The sequence below is a fragment of the Haemorhous mexicanus genome, chromosome 2, assembly GCF_027477595.1.
Source record: "Haemorhous mexicanus isolate bHaeMex1 chromosome 2, bHaeMex1.pri, whole genome shotgun sequence".
NCBI classification, from domain to species: Eukaryota; Metazoa; Chordata; class Aves; order Passeriformes; family Fringillidae; genus Haemorhous; species Haemorhous mexicanus.
The window spans coordinates 72808926-72830658 of record NC_082342.1 but is presented as its reverse complement, the minus strand read 5'-3'; positions in this window follow the sequence as shown (position 1 = coordinate 72830658).

Genomic DNA, 21733 nt, shown 5'->3' with positions numbered 1-21733 from the left:
GGGCATTGGGTTTTTATTGACTCTGACAGACCAATTTGTTTCTCCAATGTTCATTATTCTACAAAAGGGGCACATCAGACAAGGCAATTGAAATGTACAATATTGCCACCTGTCTCTTTTCTGCCTTGATTATGTACAGCCTAGACTTCAGTTCCAAAGTACACTGAGACCTCAGAGACCTGAATTGTAAAAATTAAGATAATCAGAATTCCAGACTGGCCCAACTTGGAGCAAAGATAATTAATGCTAGAACTTCCAAATGAGCACACATATGACAAGCAAATAAATTTAAAATTAGGCAAAAGTTTCTATATTTCTTGGAATTATTAGTGTGTGGTCACAGTGACACTTTGTGTTCATTGCTGGGGAATGCACTCTGCTGAAATGCTGCAGTGTTAAATGGAGTTAACATCTATTATCTAATAGGCTCATTAACAATGAGTGACCCAATGCCTGCAGCGAGAAGACTGCAAGTAAATTTTGGGAAGGTCTGGAGCTATTTATGGAGCAGCAGCTACAGGATGTGGAAAGAAAGCCAAGAAGAGAGTGACGCAGTTTGAAACATGTACTCACACTAAAACTAAAATATATATACTGACAGAGTGCACTGCTACTTCATTTTTAATGCATGTACTAACATGTTTGTCCTTTGCCATGAAATAGCACGTGACTTTTCCCCACATTCACCTTCTGTCCTTGCCTGTCAGCAGACATTTGGTCTGCGTGTCTCCATTCATAAAACATAGGGACCTACTAACAAGACATTCCTGGGAGCAACAAAGATATTAAAATTCCTTAGGAACCACTCTTGGATGCAGTCAAGAGTCAAATCATAATGCCATTGACAGATTCTGGTGCTAATTCCCAAAGTGATCCATCCATTTCCTTTTAACTATCTATGTAACAGCAGAGTACCAGTGTGCCAGAAACTATTTGTGATTTTATTTAAAACTGGAAAAATTCTCCAGAGAAGTTTTACTGACTTGCTTCCCCTTCCCTAAAATTACACACAGCAATGATGGTTTTTTTTTTTTGCACCACCCTTATATAATTATTCTTTCCCACCAGAAATAATGTTTGCTTCCTGCCAGTGGCTCTGATTCTCAGGTGCTCTGTGCCTCACAGCAGCAAGAAGAGATAGACCTGTCTGCTTAGACTTTCTGCACTGCTCTGGCAGTGTGAAGCAGCTGTAAACCCGACAGGGAGCCAACCCCAACAAGCCCAGTCAATTCAGGTTTACAAATGTTTTACATCACCCAAACAGTGCAGTGCAGCCAAGGCAGACCTGTGAATCTGGCCCTCCAGATGGGTCTTGGTTTTAAAACTCAAAGTTGCAAAATAAATATATTATTTGGACCAACAATAACATTCAGTTGATTTCCATAAGCTCCTGCAAGGACCTCCAGGCTCTGACAACAGATTTGGTTTTCTTCCTGATCATTTAAACCCAGATGCTGCTTTTGATGGATGTGTCACATACATATGGTGAGTCAGGAGCCACACGTTTCCCTGCGCTTTACAAAACCACAACAAAAATATTCATACTTTGGTCTTTTGGAAAAGAGGGAGAGTAATTTACAGAGTGTCCCTGAGTGCAGTTAAGACATGGAAGGCAGCATCCTCACCAATCTGAAGGTTATAGCTAAACTTGGCTGGGATACCCTGGCTACTACTATGATGGAATTTTCTTACTGCACTCCTAGACACCTCGAGCTGGACCACTTCTGCAAAGTGAATTCTTCTGCAAAAATATCAAAGATGCAGTCACAGCCTCCCTAAAGTACGGAGGAGATTTTCCATGGATGTGGAGCTGGTCTATCCTGACAGTGAGCGTCCATTCACGAGAGGTTTCTTTCTTGAAGGTGCAGTGGACTTTCAGACAGCGCAACTCGGTGGATACAGGAGTTTTTAAAAATCCATAGCAGAATGCTTCAATTATTTAACCCAAAATATTTACTAGGTGAGTTTTTATCAAAGAATCCCTGCCCTGGCTATCCACCAAACTGATCTTTAGCACTTTTTCAAGACAGATGATTTTTTAAAAAATACCGGTAAGCAAAATTTTAGCTTACAAAAATTTTTTAAGTTGCAAATATGCAACTTAACTCTTGCCTATGTGTTATGAAAGGTGTGTGGGTTTCTCTGGAAAATTAAAGATGTTTTTTAACATCTGGGAGAAAAGAGTCTGTACACTTATGCCATTTCCCACATTCTCACCAAGCTGTGAGTAGATTTGAAAGAACTAGAGAGTACTTTGCATTTTATTACTTCATAGACATCTATTAATTGTGTGAGAGATGGCAAAAGCAGTTAAAAATATATTAAATTCATGTGTTTCATTAGTAAGAAAATGATTAGCACTATTATGATTCTTGCTTTTCTTCTAAGTCTCAACAACACTGTGCTACTCCCAAAGCCCAGTCATAAATCTCAGAAATGCTGATGATGAGTCCAAATCTGTAAGACTTACTCCGTCCTTTGCAAAAACAAAAGAAGAACTTCCAATTTGAGGGGGATTTGTTGTTTGGTTAATGGAGTTTTTCCTTTTTTCTCTTTTGTTTTTTAACCAACTGTGCACTGTTGGTTATGACCTTGGAAGAGCACAGCAGCGCTCTGTCTGTACCAGCCCGGGTGCACAGGCACAGCGCCATTCATCCCTGCTGTGCCTATCTGCCTGCCGTGGCAGGAAATTTACAGGTATGTTTCAGAGGGGTTTGGCCCTGCTTCCTCCTCATGGGACACAAATAACTCCCGTGGGCTTAAGCAGGGGTTATTCCTAACCTACAGCAGGGGGCAAGGGTTGTGCTGATCACTCAGAGGGCTGCAGGCCCAGATGTGGACAGCTGCCCTGTGCCACGGCTGCCTCCACCCACAGGAGAGAGGACCAGTGTACCAGGAGGAGCAGAGGCCACCCTGACTGACCTGCCTCTATGTAAATGACAGAGAGACATCTTAACAATAAATAGGAAGCTGGGGGCAGCAGAAGGAAAGATTTAGTCTTGGCAAAAGCAGCTTTGGGTCAAAACAGACACATGGAATTATCCAATCACTCATACATCAGGTGGCTGGGATGCTGATTTATCACAGAATGGAGCATTTGAAGATATCCCTATATGTCTAAGTGGAAGGACTGCCAGCCCCCGCTGCTGCTTTAGAGGCTGGCTGCATGCCATTTAACTCTCGTCAATCAAAATCCATAAATGGCAGAAGGAGGTGAAGAAGAGAAAGAAAAGGGTAGTGGGAAAAAGAGTAAACTCTGGAGGGAGGGAAGCAGAGATCTGTAGAAATATATGCTATACAGAGTGAATGTGAAAAGGCTAATATACCACCCAGAGCCCCTCTAGCCTTGCATTAGGCTTCATTTAAAATTCTTACCCATGCTATATGCACTCCAAAGCAGTGTGGGCTGGTCATTTTTACTTCTGTTGCTCTTAATTTGCTTCAGTTTTTGTTCATGAGCTGAGCAAATGTAACAGACATAATTTTGATGTTTTTTCAAAACCATGGAAAGGATCTTTGAACGCCACACTCATAATCAGGTCTCTGAGGATCTCACACCCCTCATGTCTATGGATACAAATACTCTTGTAAAAAACTGTGATTTTGAAGAGGGAGAGGGGAGGAGAGGAGAGGAGAGGAGAGGAGAGGAGAGGAGAGGAGAGGAGAGGAGAGGAGAGGAGAGGAGAGGAGAGGAGAGGAGAGGAGAGGAGAGGAGAGGAGAGGAGAGGAGAGGAGAGGAGAGGAGAGGAGAGGAGAGGAGAGGAGAGGAGAGGAGAGGAGAGGAGAGGAGAGGAGAGGAGAGGAGAGGAGAGGAGAGGAGAGGAGAGGAGAGGAGAGGAGAGGAGAGGAGAGGAGAGGAGAGGAGAGGAGAGGAGAGGAGAGGAGAGGAGAGGAGAGGAGAGGAGAGGAGAGGAGAGGAGAGGAGAGGAGAGGAGAGGAGAGGAGAGGAGAGGAGAGGAGAGGAGGAAAAAAGGATTTGGTAAATAGAATTTATTTTTAGTAGTTTAAATAAGGCATCTGTTTGAATATGCCCTGAAACTGTAAAAGTTAGAGCCTGAAAACATGATCTACAATCAGAAAACATGTAAGCAATATGGAAAAGATACATCAAAAATGGCTCATTACAAGACATTAAAGACAGAGATTATGCTTTCCTCACCTATATGGCAAGTTTTCAGCTGGCTATTTCTTCTAGTATAAGCACTGTACTTTTGTATGCATGGAGCACAGTGAGTTATCATCACAATAGGCTGACCAGAACAACTTCAGAAAAGTTCCTTCAGCTATCTAGCAAATTCCAAAGCAGGCATTGTTATCTTAAAAAAAAAAAAAAAAAAAATCCACCTGCTAAATTCTTCCTCTCCACCTGAAATATGAAAACCTTTCCCACGGGCCCCTCCCATTCCCTCACATATTGCTCCGTAAGCCAGTGCTGCAGACTGGCACTCTGTATGATCACATTACTAGACTAGACAATAAAACTTTCCCAGGGATTTTTGTTATGTCCCAGAATTAGTCTAGTTTCTGTAATGCTCTCTGTTTCTGTATGTGCATATGTGAGCAGACCTGTCTGTACAGAAAATAAGATAACAGAGTGTGTGTGTGTGACTCAGAATGGAGAGATAAAGTCACAGACAAAGCCATTCTGCCTGTCCTAACAGTTCCATATCTCTGGTTTGTATAGGAGAAAATGATCTATTCACCTCCCTGACACGAGTATGAATTATAACAAGAGTATATATGACTATTTCCCTTTCCACCAGCGGGTAATGAGAGCTTGCTTCCCTCCTCCCCCTGCTTTAATAGGTTCCGAAAAATCCTTAGAGCAGCACCATCTGTGGATTGGAGGCAGATGTCAGCACTGAATTGATGACCTTGCTAAGTTGCTTAGGCCAACAGGTCAAGTTCTCCTCCCTTTTGCTCATCCTTAGAGCTATTTCTCTATGTGAGAGAGTGCAAAACATGTTAACAAGGGTAATGTGTACCTGCCGGTTGTGAAACAGCATTATGAGCCACAATCCTGTTAGGAGAAAGAACAGAAAAAGGAGGATGGACTGGAAATGCCCTGAAAATCTTTGCTCATTTTGAGTATATCCCTGCCTGGGAGATGCTCTCATTGGTTGGAGAGATGAGAAGTAATGCTATACACGATGTGAAGGCAATTGCCTGGGGTATGACAGCTTGAGGGAGGAAAAGACAAATTCAGCAACATATCAGTTTATGACTCTTTAAAAGTAATGGCTTTAATCCCTGAACCACAATTTAAAGTCTACTAAGTTTTACTGTCTTCTGCTCTAGTTTTCCCTTATGGCAAAAAAAAAAAAAAAAAAAAATGAAATCACTCTTTTAAACTAAACTTATGTGAGTTCCACCAAAGGAAGTATTAGGCCACTCTACTGCCAATAGCACAGGTGAACAATACTGTCATAAGAGCAGATGGAATTATGAAATTTGTGTTGAAAATATTAAGCTTCATCACTTTGGACTACAGCATTTAATCAGTTTATCCTTGGGTGTCCTGCACCAATGTTTTTCTGCATGTCCCTTATTTTGACTTTAACTGTGAAATATATTCTGTATTTACTACAGTTTTTAACATAAACTGCTACACTATCAATGTAATTCAAAAGAATCTCTGTAGGAAAAAGAGTACTATGGGAGTTTTTTAGTCCACCAATTGTTCCTCAAAAATCACTGTAATATATACCTTAAAATAAAATTAAATAATGAAGAAAAAATAAGATTTTCAAGAAAATTTTATTAAAAATGTTGGACCTGAATTCTGCAGAGGCAGCCACCTCTTCAAAAAGCAGTAAATAATCATCTAAAGACCACAGAAATCACACTCTATGTGACTTGGACTATAATCTTTTTACTCTTTATTAAGAGTGGTATGTCAAACCCAGGCAATGGTTTCTCAATCCAACTTACTAAATAAATAATAAACATATCACCTAACCCATAACATTGCCACATTCTTTAACTTATACAGCTCTGTACTTTCTTTAAACTAATGAATGCATTTTTCTGGGGTGCTTACATCCATTTAATTTTTTTCTGTGCTGGAGTAACCCACAGTCCAAGTACCACACACAAATTATAGCTATTCTCCTGTTTGAAATGGTTTCAAAAAACTCAAGATAGTTCTGTGCTCAACCCTTGTTAACAATTTAGAATTTTCAAATTTAAATAATCTAGTAAAAACCTCACAGTTTACCCAGTTTATCTACTTGCTGGTCTGTTCTTGATCTCGGACTATTCCATTTTTTTTTTGTGATTTTCAGATCCTGCAAGATGAGAAGTCGTGGGGATGTTAATAGCAATGGGCCCTCAACAAGTGGAGGGGCATCTAAAGGATTAGTGTACTATTTTCTGCTGTCATGAGAGAAGAAAGCTGTGGCTATTATCCAGAGAAATGGCATTAGGGCTGATACATCACACCTACCTGTGATCACCTAGAAGTTGTGGTTTATGTTGGTAGAAAGAGCAAACACTCTCTCAGAAGGATTGTTCAACTCAGCCATGCTATGTGCTCAGTAAAGGTGGGCTCCCTAGGACACTCTCCTTTGACTACAAAGGGAGACTTGCTGATTACTTTGAACAACATGCCCATGATTACAGGAAATGTGATCTAGAAACTTCAGGTTTGGCTCTAGGAGGAGAGAGGTTGATCTCTGGATCCAGGTTTGGCTTTTAGGTGGCGAGAGGATTCTTGCCCAAATACCCAAGTATGAGTTTTTCACTGAGAATCTTAGAAGGGATGGAGGGATCCTCCCTGTGAAACTTCAGTGAAAACTCACAGTGTGGTTTGTTTCATTAGTTCCTGCACGTGTTTTTCAATTCAAGACAGGTAAGCAGAAGAAAGGAGAGGAAGCAGTAAACAGGAGTGCTAAGGACAAGTGTGCTGAACAAGTGTCTGGATGCCTCCAGATCTACCTATGGCGTGTCTCAGACCATGCTCTCTCAGATGGGTAATGCAAGTTACATCCTCTCTCTGGCCTTGCCTGTGGAAAATAGAGCATAGAGGGAGAAAAAGACTGCACATCCTATTCTTATTCTGATAAAGAGGTGATATGTCTGAATCATTTACTCAAATGCCTGGATGACATCCCAGGACCAAAAGTGGATGTGCCTCACAGCCCAAAACTGTGAATGCTTGAAAGGGGAGGACATCCTGCCACAGGGAGGAACAGAGGGTAATAAACTTGGCTTGTGTCATCCTTCTAGCCCCTTCCTTTATCTCACAATGACTTTTAGAATAACCTAACAGAACTCGTCTGAATGTTTCTCAGCAAAATGAAATTTCATGAACGTGTGCTCTTTTTCCTGAGCTGAAACTTTTGTGTTGATTGCTCTGTGGGAATGAAGAGTTTAAAAGGCTTCTTGCTTGCCTGCTCATTGGCTACAGATTGCCCAAGCATGAAAATGAAAGATAAAAACAAAATATCCAAATGTAACTTTTAGAAACAGAATTTAATTTAAAAATTTTAAAGCTTTTTGTGAAAACTCTTTGGAAATTTTCAGCTGTATTACAATGCAGAGTGGAAACAGTCTTCAGAAATTTAAATACTGTGCTGACAGTGTCTAAATTATTTTCTAACACTTAGAAACAGACATATACTTCAGGTTAAACTTTCATTTCTTCACTACACATTCGTGCTAAGTATCACACAATTACATTTGTAGATTTACAACCTTAATTATTGGCACATAGATGCCAGTTCTTCAGAACTGAGTTATTTTGGGTTTCTCCTGACTATTTTTATTTTCCTGCTGATATCTGAACTTGATCCAGCATTCCTTACTCAGGCTAAACTCCCACTAATGTCAATTTTGCCTGAGCAGAAATTGCAAGATCAGACCCTTTGTCACAGAGAGGGTGGATCATCAAATTTCATTTTCTTGCATAAATCAGTGAAGAACACAGTTAACAACACCACAGAATGTCTTCCACTGCCCTTTTCTGCAAATTCACTTTGTTCCCTCCTCCTGTGCCCTTGTTGGTCTGACACAAGGAGTTAAGAAGTCCACCCATTCAAAAAAAAAAAGGTTCTGAGGAAAAATATTCCTTATGATTATGGACGTTATAGGAGACATTAAAATTCTAGTGTTGTCCTCTTTACAGAGTATGGAAAGGAAAATAGGAAATAGTACAGTTCAGAGCCATTACTGTGGAAAACAGTGAAAAGAGGAAATAAACCAGTGTCAATTTAACCCATTCACACCTTCTTCTTCACTTTACATTGAATTTCAGAGTGTAACATGCATATAATCAATTTGGACTTGGTCTGTAGTCATATATTCCCTAGTGGGGCCCTAGTATCTTGACCATGAATTTCAAAATAACTACACAAAGTGATGATAAAAAGTAGATTTTTCTACTGGAACTAATGGTGATTCCTTCCGTTGTTTTGCACAGCATATGCTGTTCATAAATAATGTCAGAATTGGGCCAAGTCCCCTTAAGAAAGGTGGTCATTTAATGTTAGTAAATCCACATTAAATATTGAAGATCAGAAAAAAGCTGCCTTTTGAAAGAGGTCACTTTTAAGTGAAGGAAACAACAATGCATGTGTGCGGATGGCCAGCTCCACACTGGGTGACACAGAGTTAATGGCTCATAGAGAGCATATACATGTTTTTTAAAGATGTTTTATTGCTTACAAAAGGAAGTAGTCTAGAGAGACTGGATACATAAACTGGCTCCAGCCAGCTGCGGCTGTCAGGCTAGGAAGGATCCTGTTCAATTAGTGTTGTAAAATAAAATACTTTGTAAAGGAAATAAACACTATGAGAGCTAAGATTCATGCTTTCAAATATACACAAGGTTTGAATTTTTAATTAGGGCTGCTAATTACAGTCATCAGAAAGCAGAACAGAATAGATTTTACCTTACATTTAGCAGACAAGCCTTCAACCCCAGTGTATTTTTCAATTTCATTAATATTTTATGAAAATGGCCCTTGCAGCTTCAGCCTATTCTGTGCCTCCTACAAAACTGCCCCACATTATGGATGCCAATGCCTTTAAGCCATGTGCATTAGTGAGATGACAAAATGCAAAACAGCATCTTGTCAACCATTGCATCAATTGATTCTATTAGATAGTGTAAAAACAGTTGGGTGTGAGTTATAATTTAGCTGACACTAATGATGAAACAAGACACTGGCTGGGAGCAGACATTAGCTATAAGCCAGAAATTAATGCTTCTAATATTTTTGAACAAATTAACCTTAATGAACTGGCCATGTATATACTGTAGTATATACTGATAAGTCAATTAGTAGAGAATAGAGGTTATGTATATATAGATACATAGAAAAAAATGTATGGTTTTGGAGAGTTCCAAGCATACAATGCTATTAAAGGCAATTCTACAGTAAAATCAGCTCTTTTTTACATTTAGAGGCATTCCAACTCTAATGTGCAAATGTCCAGTCTTGGCCATTTCAGTGAAATTTTGTATGCAAAGTACAAAACTCAATATGTCACCATACTGATAGACCAGACACAGTGTTGATGTGTTCACAGAAATGTCTTAATTTCACTGATATTTTACCGTTACAAACTTTGGGAGCTGGTGGTCCCATTCCTAACTGCTTTCATAATGTATTAACCAAAATTTACAGTCTATTTCTTTCTCATTTATTACTATTTTTGAGCAAGCTGATAGAGATCCTTACATGTTCTAAACCCAGTCACTGTCTAAAAGGAAGCAGTAGCATTTTAAAATAATAAAGATAATATGAGATCCTAAATTCTAGGAATTCCATTTGCAGGCAACCTAGAAAACAGAAGTGGTTAATTTATAAGGAAGCACAGAACAAAGGTAAGGCACTTGCCAACAATAGTTTGTTGGTTTAACTTTGACTTGCTTTCCTGGGAAAGAAGAAAACAGAATTTTCAATGTGAACTGTCAGCCCCACTTATGACAGGGCTTCACTAGTTAGGAATTCAGAGTTCCTCCTCCATTGGCAGAATGATGTAAAGAAAACCACCAAACAAAATTCTTTCAAGTTTCAACTACAACTCTACTTAAATAATTTACTTTTTAGTTTTACTCAGACTATTCTTTTTAAACTTAGTTGACATTTTCGTTGACAAGCACATTTTATTGCACAAGATCAGTAGTGGAATTGGCAGTGGAAAAGAGAGAGAGGGGAAAAAAGCTGGCTCTACTCAATGAGAGAACTACTATCTTGCCTTTGGGAAAAACAGTGCTGGCAGTGACCCTTTCTGAAGCCAGCAATAAGCGGTAAACCAGTCACTGGAAGAAGTAAAATATTTGGTAACTTTGAATGTTTCCTTCTCCTACAGGAAGTAAACCAGAGGCTGTTTAGCTAATATATTTAAATCAAACTGGAAAAAAAAAAAATGGGAGTGAGCATAAAGCCTTTAAATTAATCCATTAGAAAGTAAAGAAGAAAATTATTAAATCACTGAAAATGTAAATATTAAAGCCTTCCCTTCTGAATTACTGAGCTGTTGTTAAAATTAGTGGGGAGAAATAAAAATACATAACTCAGAGAAAAAAACCAGCATCTCAAGGATAGCTTTTTATTTCTAAGATTTCTGTCTCTCATATTCCAAATGTGTAATGCTGCATAGTGATCAAAAGAGAAGGCAGACTAAACAAAAGGTATTTTCAAGAAATTAATAGATATTATCATTACAGACTTAATGTGTGACCAGTGCTCCCAAAGTGCCTTATGGAGGACACAGAAAGAGCTACAAAAACATCCCAACCAATATTCTATTCAAAGAGATCTGTTCCAATAAAGCCACACATGAAAGCTGCTCTAGGAGTATTGAAGCTCCAGGCTGTTAGTCACACTACACTCATTTGGGAAAGTGTCTTAGGGACCTGTGTGTAACACTAAGTCAGAAACCTTGATGGACAAGTTTTGTGCCTTGTGTCCAGCTACTTGAATGAAGGCAAATCAATCCATTTGCTAAGCCACTTCAGTCAGAAGTTGTTCTAGGTTTAATGCCAGAAGTTGCAAGGCTAATTCAGGACCCAATGCCAAATGCTTATGTCATTGATGTGCTAGCAAAAGGTCACCTTGGTTTGGTTTTTGACCGGGTGGGGGTCTTGGGTATTAAGCCAGAGAATTCTCACTATTCTGCCCTATTTTTCCTATTTCTGCTCTGTGGGTAAACACCACCATCACCATCCCTTTACTAAAGGTATTGTGTTTTGAGGTAATTTTTCAGGCTGGTCTCTGGAAAGAGCTGATGAATTCCTCAGAAGAGACTGACATCTGTAGGGAATGTCCATTGTTTAAATCAGTGGTGTTTTCACAAAGGAGTTCTCGATATAACTAGCATAAAAATGGCAAATAAATACATTTTACCTAGGGAGCTAATTTCTGAAAGTTATGTGAGTAATTAGGTGCAATGAATGTACAGTTCTCACTGCAGATTTTCCTAGATGCTTCTTCCAGAAAACCTTCCACCATAACATAGTTACACCTATACTGGGAAATACAGGAGCAATGAGGCACAGCTTCAAGAACTGGCCTGTCTTTTGAGTGTCTGTTTAACCATTAACACTCAGCCCGGCCTAGCTTTGCTCTGTGTTAATTAGAGCTGTGCTGAATAAAACCTGGGTATTGCTCAAGAGACAGAAAGCACTATAGATCCTTCCCTAAAGGAGATGTGAAGATGTCCACCCCGTTTTATTGGAAAGTTTAAGTAGGTAGATGCAAGTCTTGCCATGACACTTGGCCTCAGGGAGAAGAAACAATGCCTGACCTGTGTGATTTAACAGCATAGGTGCTAAATTTATTTATCCTCTGTAGCCCTTTCTGATACATTCTGCTAATGACCATTGCACTGCACATAGCTGTGGGAGTTACACATGGGTTAGGAGCACAGTGCTCAGTATGAACTTGAGATGGGACAAAAGTATAAAAAGGTAGAATGGTAGAAACCTGGCTTTCTTGTGGCCTTTTAGGAGGAATTCAAAGCTGTCTCAAGACTTTGCCCAACACATTTCCCTGTTCCTGAAATTTCCCCCTTTAAAGTTCCCATAGAACTTACAGGTGCTCAATACACTTCATGGGACAGAGAAGAAAATATTGTCCAAAAAAGATTTCCATTAAATTTTCTGGTACCAACCAAGCCTATGAATGTGGTCTAAAAATTCACAGAGCTCTTTAGGTTGACTGGATGAAGAAGGTCATGCGCAGATGGTTTAACTTTCCATTTTCTGTGCTCCAAGCTCTCTAGTTCCTGGCGACCATTTCAAAGACCTTACTGAGAAAAAAGTCCTGATGAGGTAAAAGCAAGGATTTTCTAAGGAAAATACCAAGCTTTCTGGGCATCATGATTTTGTACCCTACTATCAGCAATTTCTTTTTTATATGCACCTTGATTAGAGAAGAACCACAGTAAAAAAAAATTAAACCTTAAAAGAGACTTGCATGAGAACAGCCTATATGGGGACCAAACCCACAGCCTTGGTGTTATTAGCACCATACTGTAATCAAAATTAAACTCTTTGGAGCAATTTGAACCATGGATCACAATTCTGTCAGCCTGCCATTCAGACATTTCTTTACTTCAAAAGTCAGCTAGGGACAAAGCATTCTGCAGTCCAGCTGTCATCTGCCAAGATTTACAGACCACAGGAGATGACCAGGTGCTATGGTCCTACTGCGTTAAGAGTGTCAGCACCAGTCCAGCTTCTTTCAGGAGTCTGAAAAAGAAGTGAGGACTCTAACCCTTCATACCCATCCTCCATAGAGTATAGGAGTATTTCTGGGTGGACAGAGAAGGGATAGTGTGGTGCCAGCAGAGCAGAGCCCTTGTGGAATTGTCTCAGTTTTGTTGATTAGGATTCTACCATGTGAGCAGTCAGAAAAAATGTTTTCTGATATTTTAGATAAGGTTCAATCCTACCAGGTCTTTTTAACTTCATTAAGACCTACATAAAAATCCGTAGCTCTCATGGTTGGTCTTGAGTTCTTCAGAACGAGGTGAACCCCCTGGCCACCCCTAAGCCAAAGTATGGAACAAAGAAGAAATTAATCCTCCCTTCCCCACTGACAATCAGTCTCAGCACTGTTACTGCTGCAATCAGAATAGAGCACTAATGTCAAAAATCTTCCTTTTGTGAACGCCCAAATTACCCCAAACTTATAATGAAATCTATGAAGTTCAGCAGAAGAATTTTGGTTGTCAGATCATGTCCGGTCACAGCCTGGAAGCATTTGTTCCCATGTGGAAGGCAACATCTCTATTTGACTCTCTAGAGCAAGCCTACCTAGATCATTCAAGGTAATGTCTCAGTGTTAGGAGATACTTGGTGCTCAAAACTCTCCCTGGTGTCAGGGGGTGCTGAAATCACTCAGCTACCAGCTCGATCCCTCTGGGAGGACATTTGGCTAAAATTCCTTTCTAATGGTCTTATAAAAATAGAAATGTGCTTTTCAGCTCTTCAATCTTTGTTCAGTAAGTCTCCATCTTCAGTTTATGCCCTTATCCCTTGTTTGCTATCTCTTAAATAAATATAAAAAATAAAAACAAACACCAATTTTACCAGAAGAATGCATTCTTATATAACTGAGTAAGGGTGTATGCCATATATATGTAATCTTATCTGTCTTTGGGAATGATTATGGGTTTTTACCACAGATAATGCTGGGTTCATCACACGCTACCAGTTAGGTAGATGTGTGGAGTCTTGGTGAAAATGAAGGCTCTGTGCAAGCCAAAGCTAAGCCCTGTGTTTGGAGTGTAGTCCCTCGAGCCCATATGTCACTCCTGTCCATTTCTGACCTGGTGACAGCATAAGGAATTCACAAAGACCCCATGCTTTGGTGAGATTCAGTCCATCTCCGACTTCATTAATGCATGTGATGAGAATACACACTACATTAAGACCTGTTTATGTGCATCCCAGACCTACTGAACCTATTTAATTTTGCTCTCCCAGGAATGTGCTCTGGGTCAACACGCGCTTTCACCTGCTAGACACAAATTAGAGCACTGAGAAGATGTATCCAGACAGAAGACTTGAGGGGATGGTGTCCCCAGGCTCCAAACTTACAAAACAGCAGAGGAAGCAGATGGGATTTTGCAGAAATGCACACAAGCTTGAAGTGAGAGAAGCAAGCATAAGATTAGGAAAGGGAGGAAACTACTTAAATATCTCCAGAACTCTATGCTGCTAAAGCTAGAGGTTGGTAACTAGGCTGGAGATTGTCCCATTACCAAGCTTTACTCTGACAAGTCAATGGGTAGGTGTCTTGTTCACTTATTTCCTAGTGGATTAAGAAATAATTACAGCCTAGTAACGCTAACTCTTTCTTGAACACTTCTCCATGCTTTGCAGTGTCTTTCCACCAAACCATGCTACATGCAGTATGCCACTGCCATTCAAACTTTTAAGCATTTCAGAATCTACACTGGGGTAATATCTTGCTGGAGGCAATGTGCGGAACAACAAAGGCAAAGAGGTGGGAAAAGAGGAGCTATCTGTACTTCTCTAGTTTGTGACATGACTTGGGCAAGGACCAGAAGTTCAGGCTCTGGATTTCACTTAGGAGGCAATAGGAATTTAAATGAATAAAGACCTCAGGAGTTCACTGTGTGTAGTCAGCTATGTCTAAAAGCGATTCTATTGCCCTGTTGTTTGCTTTGACAAAACTTTTATCCTCTTTACGTGGAGGTTTTCCTGCGCAAAGTATAGGACTTCAAACAAGGACTGCAACAACAGATGCAGAATATGCTCTAAATGAAGAAGCCCACATCTGATTGAAAAATGCATATCTCTGTCCTGCATTATATCAGAATTAAGGATCTAAGAGTCCAGCTCAGGAGCCAAAAGTTCTTGCATAACCAAATAACAAAGAGCTGTGGTCCTAACAGCAAAGTCCCATTAACCACAGCCAGAATTTTTGCCTAAGATTTGAACAGAGGCTAAGAAAACTGCAGGCTTTAGCTCCATGTGCACAAGGGGGTAAGATCGCTGTTTTCATGTAGGCATGACTGAGCTGGGCTTCAGAAGCACATTTCATCATATGCATGCAGAAACACTGACCTTTCAGACCTATGAAACTTGCATCCTAGTAAACATTTCGCTCACCAAGGAGGAAAACACAAGCCAAGAAATTCATTTAGGGGGAAAAAAAACCCAGTAAAAAGAAAGAAAAAAACCCCAAAGAATGTTGTATTTTTTCATATAATCACTAGAAGAGTCATTTTATGGTGTTTCCCATGTAATTACTGCCAGACCTGTTTAGCAAATGTGAAATACTCATTAGCAATTACTTAACTATACATATATTAAAGCTTAATTAGTAAATAAATTAAGCATATAATTAATTGCTTTAATCACTCAGCTTTTAATATTGTAATTATCACTTGATACATTAAGGGCATGTTAAGAATACTTTTCTCCAAAAAATACATTGTTAATTAATCATTAAAACTTATCTTACTACATACTCATTAATGATTTATTACAGATGCTGGGCCAAATTCTTCTCTCAATTACAGAGAGCTAACTCTGTTGAAACCAATAGATCTTCACTTGCATAAATTAAAGGAGAATTTGGTCCTGCTAATTAAACTTAAAGTGTTTGTCAGAGCATATCACCATAGATGGAAATCTGTAGTGCCTGCCTCATTTTAACCCAAGAGGTGCAAACTGCCTTTCTTTCAGGCTCCTTTGCTACAGCCAAGCATTGTCCTTCTGTAGCCTGAGCTCAGAGGAAACAGGCTGGGCTTCATTTGTAGCCCTGCCATTACCACTGAATTCCAGGTCAGTGTGTGGACAATAGAGTTGCCCAGATGCTCTTTAAGGAGACAACTGATTACTTCTAGGGATAAGCTCACCGTTTTTTCCCCCCCAACACCTAAAAGGAGCCTAAAAGTAGCAGGCTCCAAGGATGTTAATTTGAAAGGTGACTATAAGACTCAGAGGTTAAAGGACAGTTAATGAAAACCAAACACAAACTCCAGCTACATTTTTCTTATCCTGGATATGGTTTTTCTATCTCAAATATGTAATCTCCTCAGGAAGTGATTGTTTTACTTGGATTTGGTATAAATAAGGTATCTGCCAAAAAGGGCCAAATGGCCTTAGTTAAGGTTTCTTGAGGGAGCAAGAGTAACAATATTGTTTGCAAAAGGTCTTCATACATACAGTCATATTATGAATTGTTGCAGAGAATGCAGGATGAGGAGGGGGAAGGAGTAAACAATTTTTGAGCAAGGGATATATATTCATAGATATAGAGCACAGAAGCTGAAGCCTTTGAAATATCAGTGAGAAGCCTTCTATGGGTTTCCTTTCACAGTCCCAGTGGGACTCTCCCAGGCACAGCCTATTTGCACGAATGCAAAATCTTACTTGCATAAATGTAAATGTAGAGTAAATTAAGAAATTGAGATTTAATGACAATGGGCTTTTGGGCTTTGGAATGTGGATGTGCATATGCAGTTTACTATTTGCACATGCACTTACCTCTACCAAGGTCTCAAACCCTGATGAAAGCAGCCATTTTTCTGCTTTGGTGAAAGCAATACCTGTTTTAAGTAGGTGAGATTAAACAGCATTTAGTACTTGCTAGGAGGAACCTTTTGAGACTAGCCCAAAGTCTGTGTTAAAAAACTGTATTGGGAGTCCTCCCAATTTATTGCTGGGTTTTGGGATGGCTCCCAATACAGCTTTCAGAAGAACACACTGAAATCTTCATTTCTTTACTACGATAGCAAAGAAACAAGCACACTAATGCATACATGCACATATTCAATCTCAGTCTTTAAGTGACTGTTCCAGAAAGAACAGAAAGAAAATATTTAATTTTAAATGGTTTAGGATTAAGCAGATCTTTCTTCATAATAACTTACAGCAGAGTGTTTCAGTGCTTTAGCACTCTACAATCTGTTATTCAGGATTGCAGGGTGAATAAAAGAAAATCCCTACTTAAGAATCATCCATGAGTTTTGAAACCATGATCAGTCCTAAGAAAAATGTATTTCCTCTCGTCCCTTTTGCACTGAGGGAAAGAAAAGGGACTTGGAAAAAAGAACAGATTGTGGAGGCAACCTTCAGCAGTCACATTACACTGGACCAATCTGTGATGGTAGCAGCAGCTACAGTCTTGTAGAGTCACTACATAACTCTAAATATTTGTGCTTTGTGGTGAACATTTCCCAAGTGGAAAAGAGAAGGACCATAGTGAATCTTGCTCACATACCCTTCCCTAAGCCTAGAGGCCAGATCTAACCAATGTTTAGACAACTCCTAAGGGAATTCTAGGGCAGGGTGTGCTTTCAGGGCTTTTGGCAATGGAAGTTGTGTTATCCAAGGGATGAAGAGGAGGCTTCTCACTTCTGAGGTGCTCTCCATGGGCTTGAGCTGCAATGACAAAATGGCTAAAACTACCCAGGTCCCCCACCATAGTGGGGAAGTCTCGAAGTCAGAAAGGAAACCCTCTTGGGTCTTGCATCAGTCCTTTAAACAAGAAATAAAGATAGGTGCATGATGAAAATAAGTTTATAAAAACGTATGGTGCAAATTTAAGATAAAAAAATATTAGGCCTTTGCTCTTAAAGAATTCCATTCTTTGTAGGTCCAATGAATTATTCCTTTGACAACTTCTTTAGAAAATAATCATGTTTTTTCCTATCCTGTAGGGACCATTCTCATTCCTACCTGAGGCACATAGACAGTAGCAACTTGGCAGAACATATGTAGAGAGAAATGGTTCACCTATCTCCAAATTTATGTTAAAAGATACTTGCTTCTGATTGAAGCAAAAGGTTTATTTAGGCTTCTTTATTTTAAACAAAAAAAAAAAGGAAATACACAATATTTGACCCAGCGAACAAGACAATACAGGCCCAAGTCTTTTGATACTACAAGCAATGTGCTCCTGTTCATGACCATCATTATTCAAGAGGATTCTAATGACATTGTGAAATGACTCCTGAAAGCAATTCCACTTGATTGTTCTAATAGTTTTTCTTTATACTGATTATGAGTTTGTATGTAGACATTATTCATTGTAGAAATCAGTCTTAAAAGCAAGGTAAATATAATAGAGACATGCTGGCAAACTCCTTAAAATAAGCAAATAAGCAGTATTGGTTTGTGCCTTGACAGAAAAAGGTGGTAATTACTTTCCTGTTATAATTACAATTTTTTAATCAATTTATCTCGATGTCATGGGGAAAGGCTACCTTGGTTTAAATGAATATAGCTAAATGAATATAGCTAACTGATTCTTATTCTTAGTACAAACTTAAGTTGGATTCATACATATTCAAATGTGTATGAATGTATTTATTTCTTCAACTTAAAGCAGGAAATTATTAGTGACCAAAATCAAAGTAAGCAAGAGTTAAATTAGTATAAAATGTTCCTGATTAGGGATGTGCCTCAATTAAATTTTATGACAGAAAGTAATTTCAATTAAGCAAAGGCAGCTTTTTTTCAATGCTCAAAAAGGTCTATCGAGATACTTTAGTAAATCAATACTTTCTGAATTATTATTATATATTATAATTTGCATGAAAAAACAGCTCTGTAGAGTGCCATGCACAATTGGGATGGTTTAACGATGTCAGCTTTGCATAGAGAAAAGCAAAATACTGTAACAGCTGGCTTGGTTTCTTCTTTTCCTGATTATTCCAGCAAAGCTAAGGTAAGGACTGCTAGCAGCTGTAGTTATGAAATTCCCTGTGTGTGCGTGTAGTGCAAATAACAACTGAGCAAATCCCAGCTTGCAGACTTCAGCCATTTTGTTGTCACAGTCTACACTCCTCTTCCTCACTTGGGCACCTGAATGCACCTGCATTTAAGAGCCCATGGAAGCAGGCTTCCCAAAGGAGGCACCAAAACTTTTCGAGCAGGCACCAGAGACACGTACCTTTGAGAGCCTCCAGTCCTCCTAAGCTCCCAGTCCACCTAAACTCAGCCAGGTGGGACTGCTCAGTCCTGCCTTCTCTCCTGGAGCTGTTTATGGGGTTTGAGCACTCCCTTCAGAGTGCTGCTGCTCTGCCCCTAACGATGGGGTACGAGTCAGACACCCGGGGTAGGGGAGGGTGGCAAAGGGCAGCTCCCGGCAATGCCTGCTGCAACTTTCACACTTTGTCTTCAAGCTGCCTCTTGAAGAGTTTGCTGTTGCTCCTCACCCCGACATTCCTTAATCAAAAAGACTTGTCCTAGAGTAAAGGTACGTGTCTCTTCCTGGCTCAGATGGAAACATTACCAAAAAACAAGGATCCCAGGTGGACCTCAGTTTATCTCAGATGTGCTACAAGAGCTCTTGAGTTTTCAAAGTGCACTGGGGGGAAATTTCAGGGTCCAATTCAGGCCATGGTTTGAAGTAAAATAGGTTTTTATTAATAATTGTTACATCTATACATTTGTGGATGTTACCAGTGAAGGTAATAAGAAAAACAAGTATAAACTTATAAAAAGAAGCATTTTATTCCTGCCCTTGCCACCACATGTACTGGAAAGGAGCTATATTGGCTCTTTTTTAGCTAGTAATGTCTAATGCAGGAAGACAGGAATAAGCAGAGTAGAAAGCACCTGTCAGCTCTATTTCCCACTCTCCTTGATTAGCATGAAACATTAATAGGGCTCTCAGAAATTCTGGTCTGAAATGGGCTTTGCTTGAAAACGTGTCTGCCTTTACTGCACAAAAGCTGCTGTCATTAAAAAAGGGCAGATAACTAAAGAAGACTCTTTCTTGAAATTTATACCATTTTTTCACACAATGACAAATTATTTTAATAATAGGAATCGCACACTCTGCCATTTGTATAATGTTTCCCATAAAATTCTCCCATTAAATTTGCTCTTCTACTTGACTCATATCTTTTTAAAAAAATGACACACACAAAATGATACATCACGCATTCTTACAAAGAATTGGAAGTGAACATACTGTAATGGGTTAACATACGTTTTAATAAAATTTTCATTGTTGCACATTTCACTTTTCGGTACTGAGAGCCAGGGCTGTACCAGTAACCCCAGGCAATGCCTAAGGATAAAACAAATCATACGGTGGTGAACTATTTTCACCTATTTATCCTTCTACTGAAAATATATTCATAAATACAAAATGAAGCTAAGATACGTAGCCAGTAACATTACACATAACAAAGATATTCCCTAGTATTTTTATTCTATTATTTTTTAATAATGTACCTTCTGCATTTCTGAGATACTTCAGCCTCTGTTTTTATTCTTTACATATCTTGTAAGGCACCTAACCATTTTAATTTTTGTCTCCCCAAAGTGGGCATTAACAAATATTTTAATCCATAGAATCAAATTAAATCCTATTGCACAACCTATTACAGAACATGCACTATGAGTCAAAAATGTACACAGGTCTATTTATCTAGCAAGTGGAGTTTTCTGAAAAAGAAACTTTTGATTTGTGGCATATGTAGGTTTATTTGCATGTAGACAGACAATCTGCCTTAAAAGATCTGTGTCATCAAAAACGTTCCTGTACACATCAGCATATTAACTGCATGCTAGATGGGGTTATCTCAGAGAATAAATACTGAAATAAAAAAAAAAGATTTGCCCTGAAGATTCATTTTACTATAGAGGCATTGTACAGATTAAAAATAATAGGTTTTGTTTTTTCATTAGTGCATAAGAATTCTGGAATAATAATTACATTTTATTGACACAAATTAAAATGTTGAGGCCACCATAAATAATGCTAATTCAAGTTGCACCTAAGCTCTAATTACTGTGATTGTTTGTCTTGTTGCCTAGGATCAGATATTCAAAGGTGAAATCAAAAACACAGATGTTGTAAATAAAAAAGAAGCTGATGTAATTACTCTTTATTTGATAATACACATTTAAGATATCACATTTTAAATTATCCAGATCTTCTTTTCCCCTTGTTGTCTCCCCTCTCTTCCCAAGCCTGATTTCACAGAAAAGATTTTTCAGCTTGTCTCCTAATATGTTACTAAAAAACATGTGTCTTCTATAAGAATGATGTTATACAGATTGAAATGCGAGTATATTTATTCAACTAAGCATCATAAGAAAGAAAAACAAAGTGAGTTTAGAGACATCTTGTAAGTCTTAAAATATTTGCTTCTAATAGATAGAAATATTTCTTATTATATATATCACAGGGAAATATATCATGAAAAAACTTAGACTACTTATAATTTCACACTGATTAATTTTTTTCTTTATGTTATATATTAAAATTACACATAAAGGATTTTCTACTTATTTTTTCCTCATTTTATTTTATAAATGCATAACTTCTCATAGAAAGCAGAGATGAGGTTAAAATTATTTAGGCATTTTACCACTCTGCTTACATACGAACAATGCTGGTGAGGAACTTGCTGTTCTTCATTGGCTCAGCTAGCCTTACTAGAATTTACATTTGCACATTTTTTGATGCATCCCAGTAGTCCAACCCAGAAAGAGAGAAGATGAGTTGAAGAGAATTCTAAAAAAATTTGCATGAAGCAGTCGGTAACAGCACACGAAAAATGGCAAAGGAGAATTCTGATGTGTGGGCATGTTGCTTGCTCTCTCTCTCTCTCTCTGTCTCTCTTTTTCTTTCTACTTCATGCAAATCCTTCCTTATCTAATACCAACCAATAAGTCTATAAGAAACAAAATTCAACTCCAAAACTGTTACTTTATAGCAAGAGAATACAAGGTACAATACGTATTTGCTAACTACGGTGCATTTCCTAGTAAAAAATGCTTTGC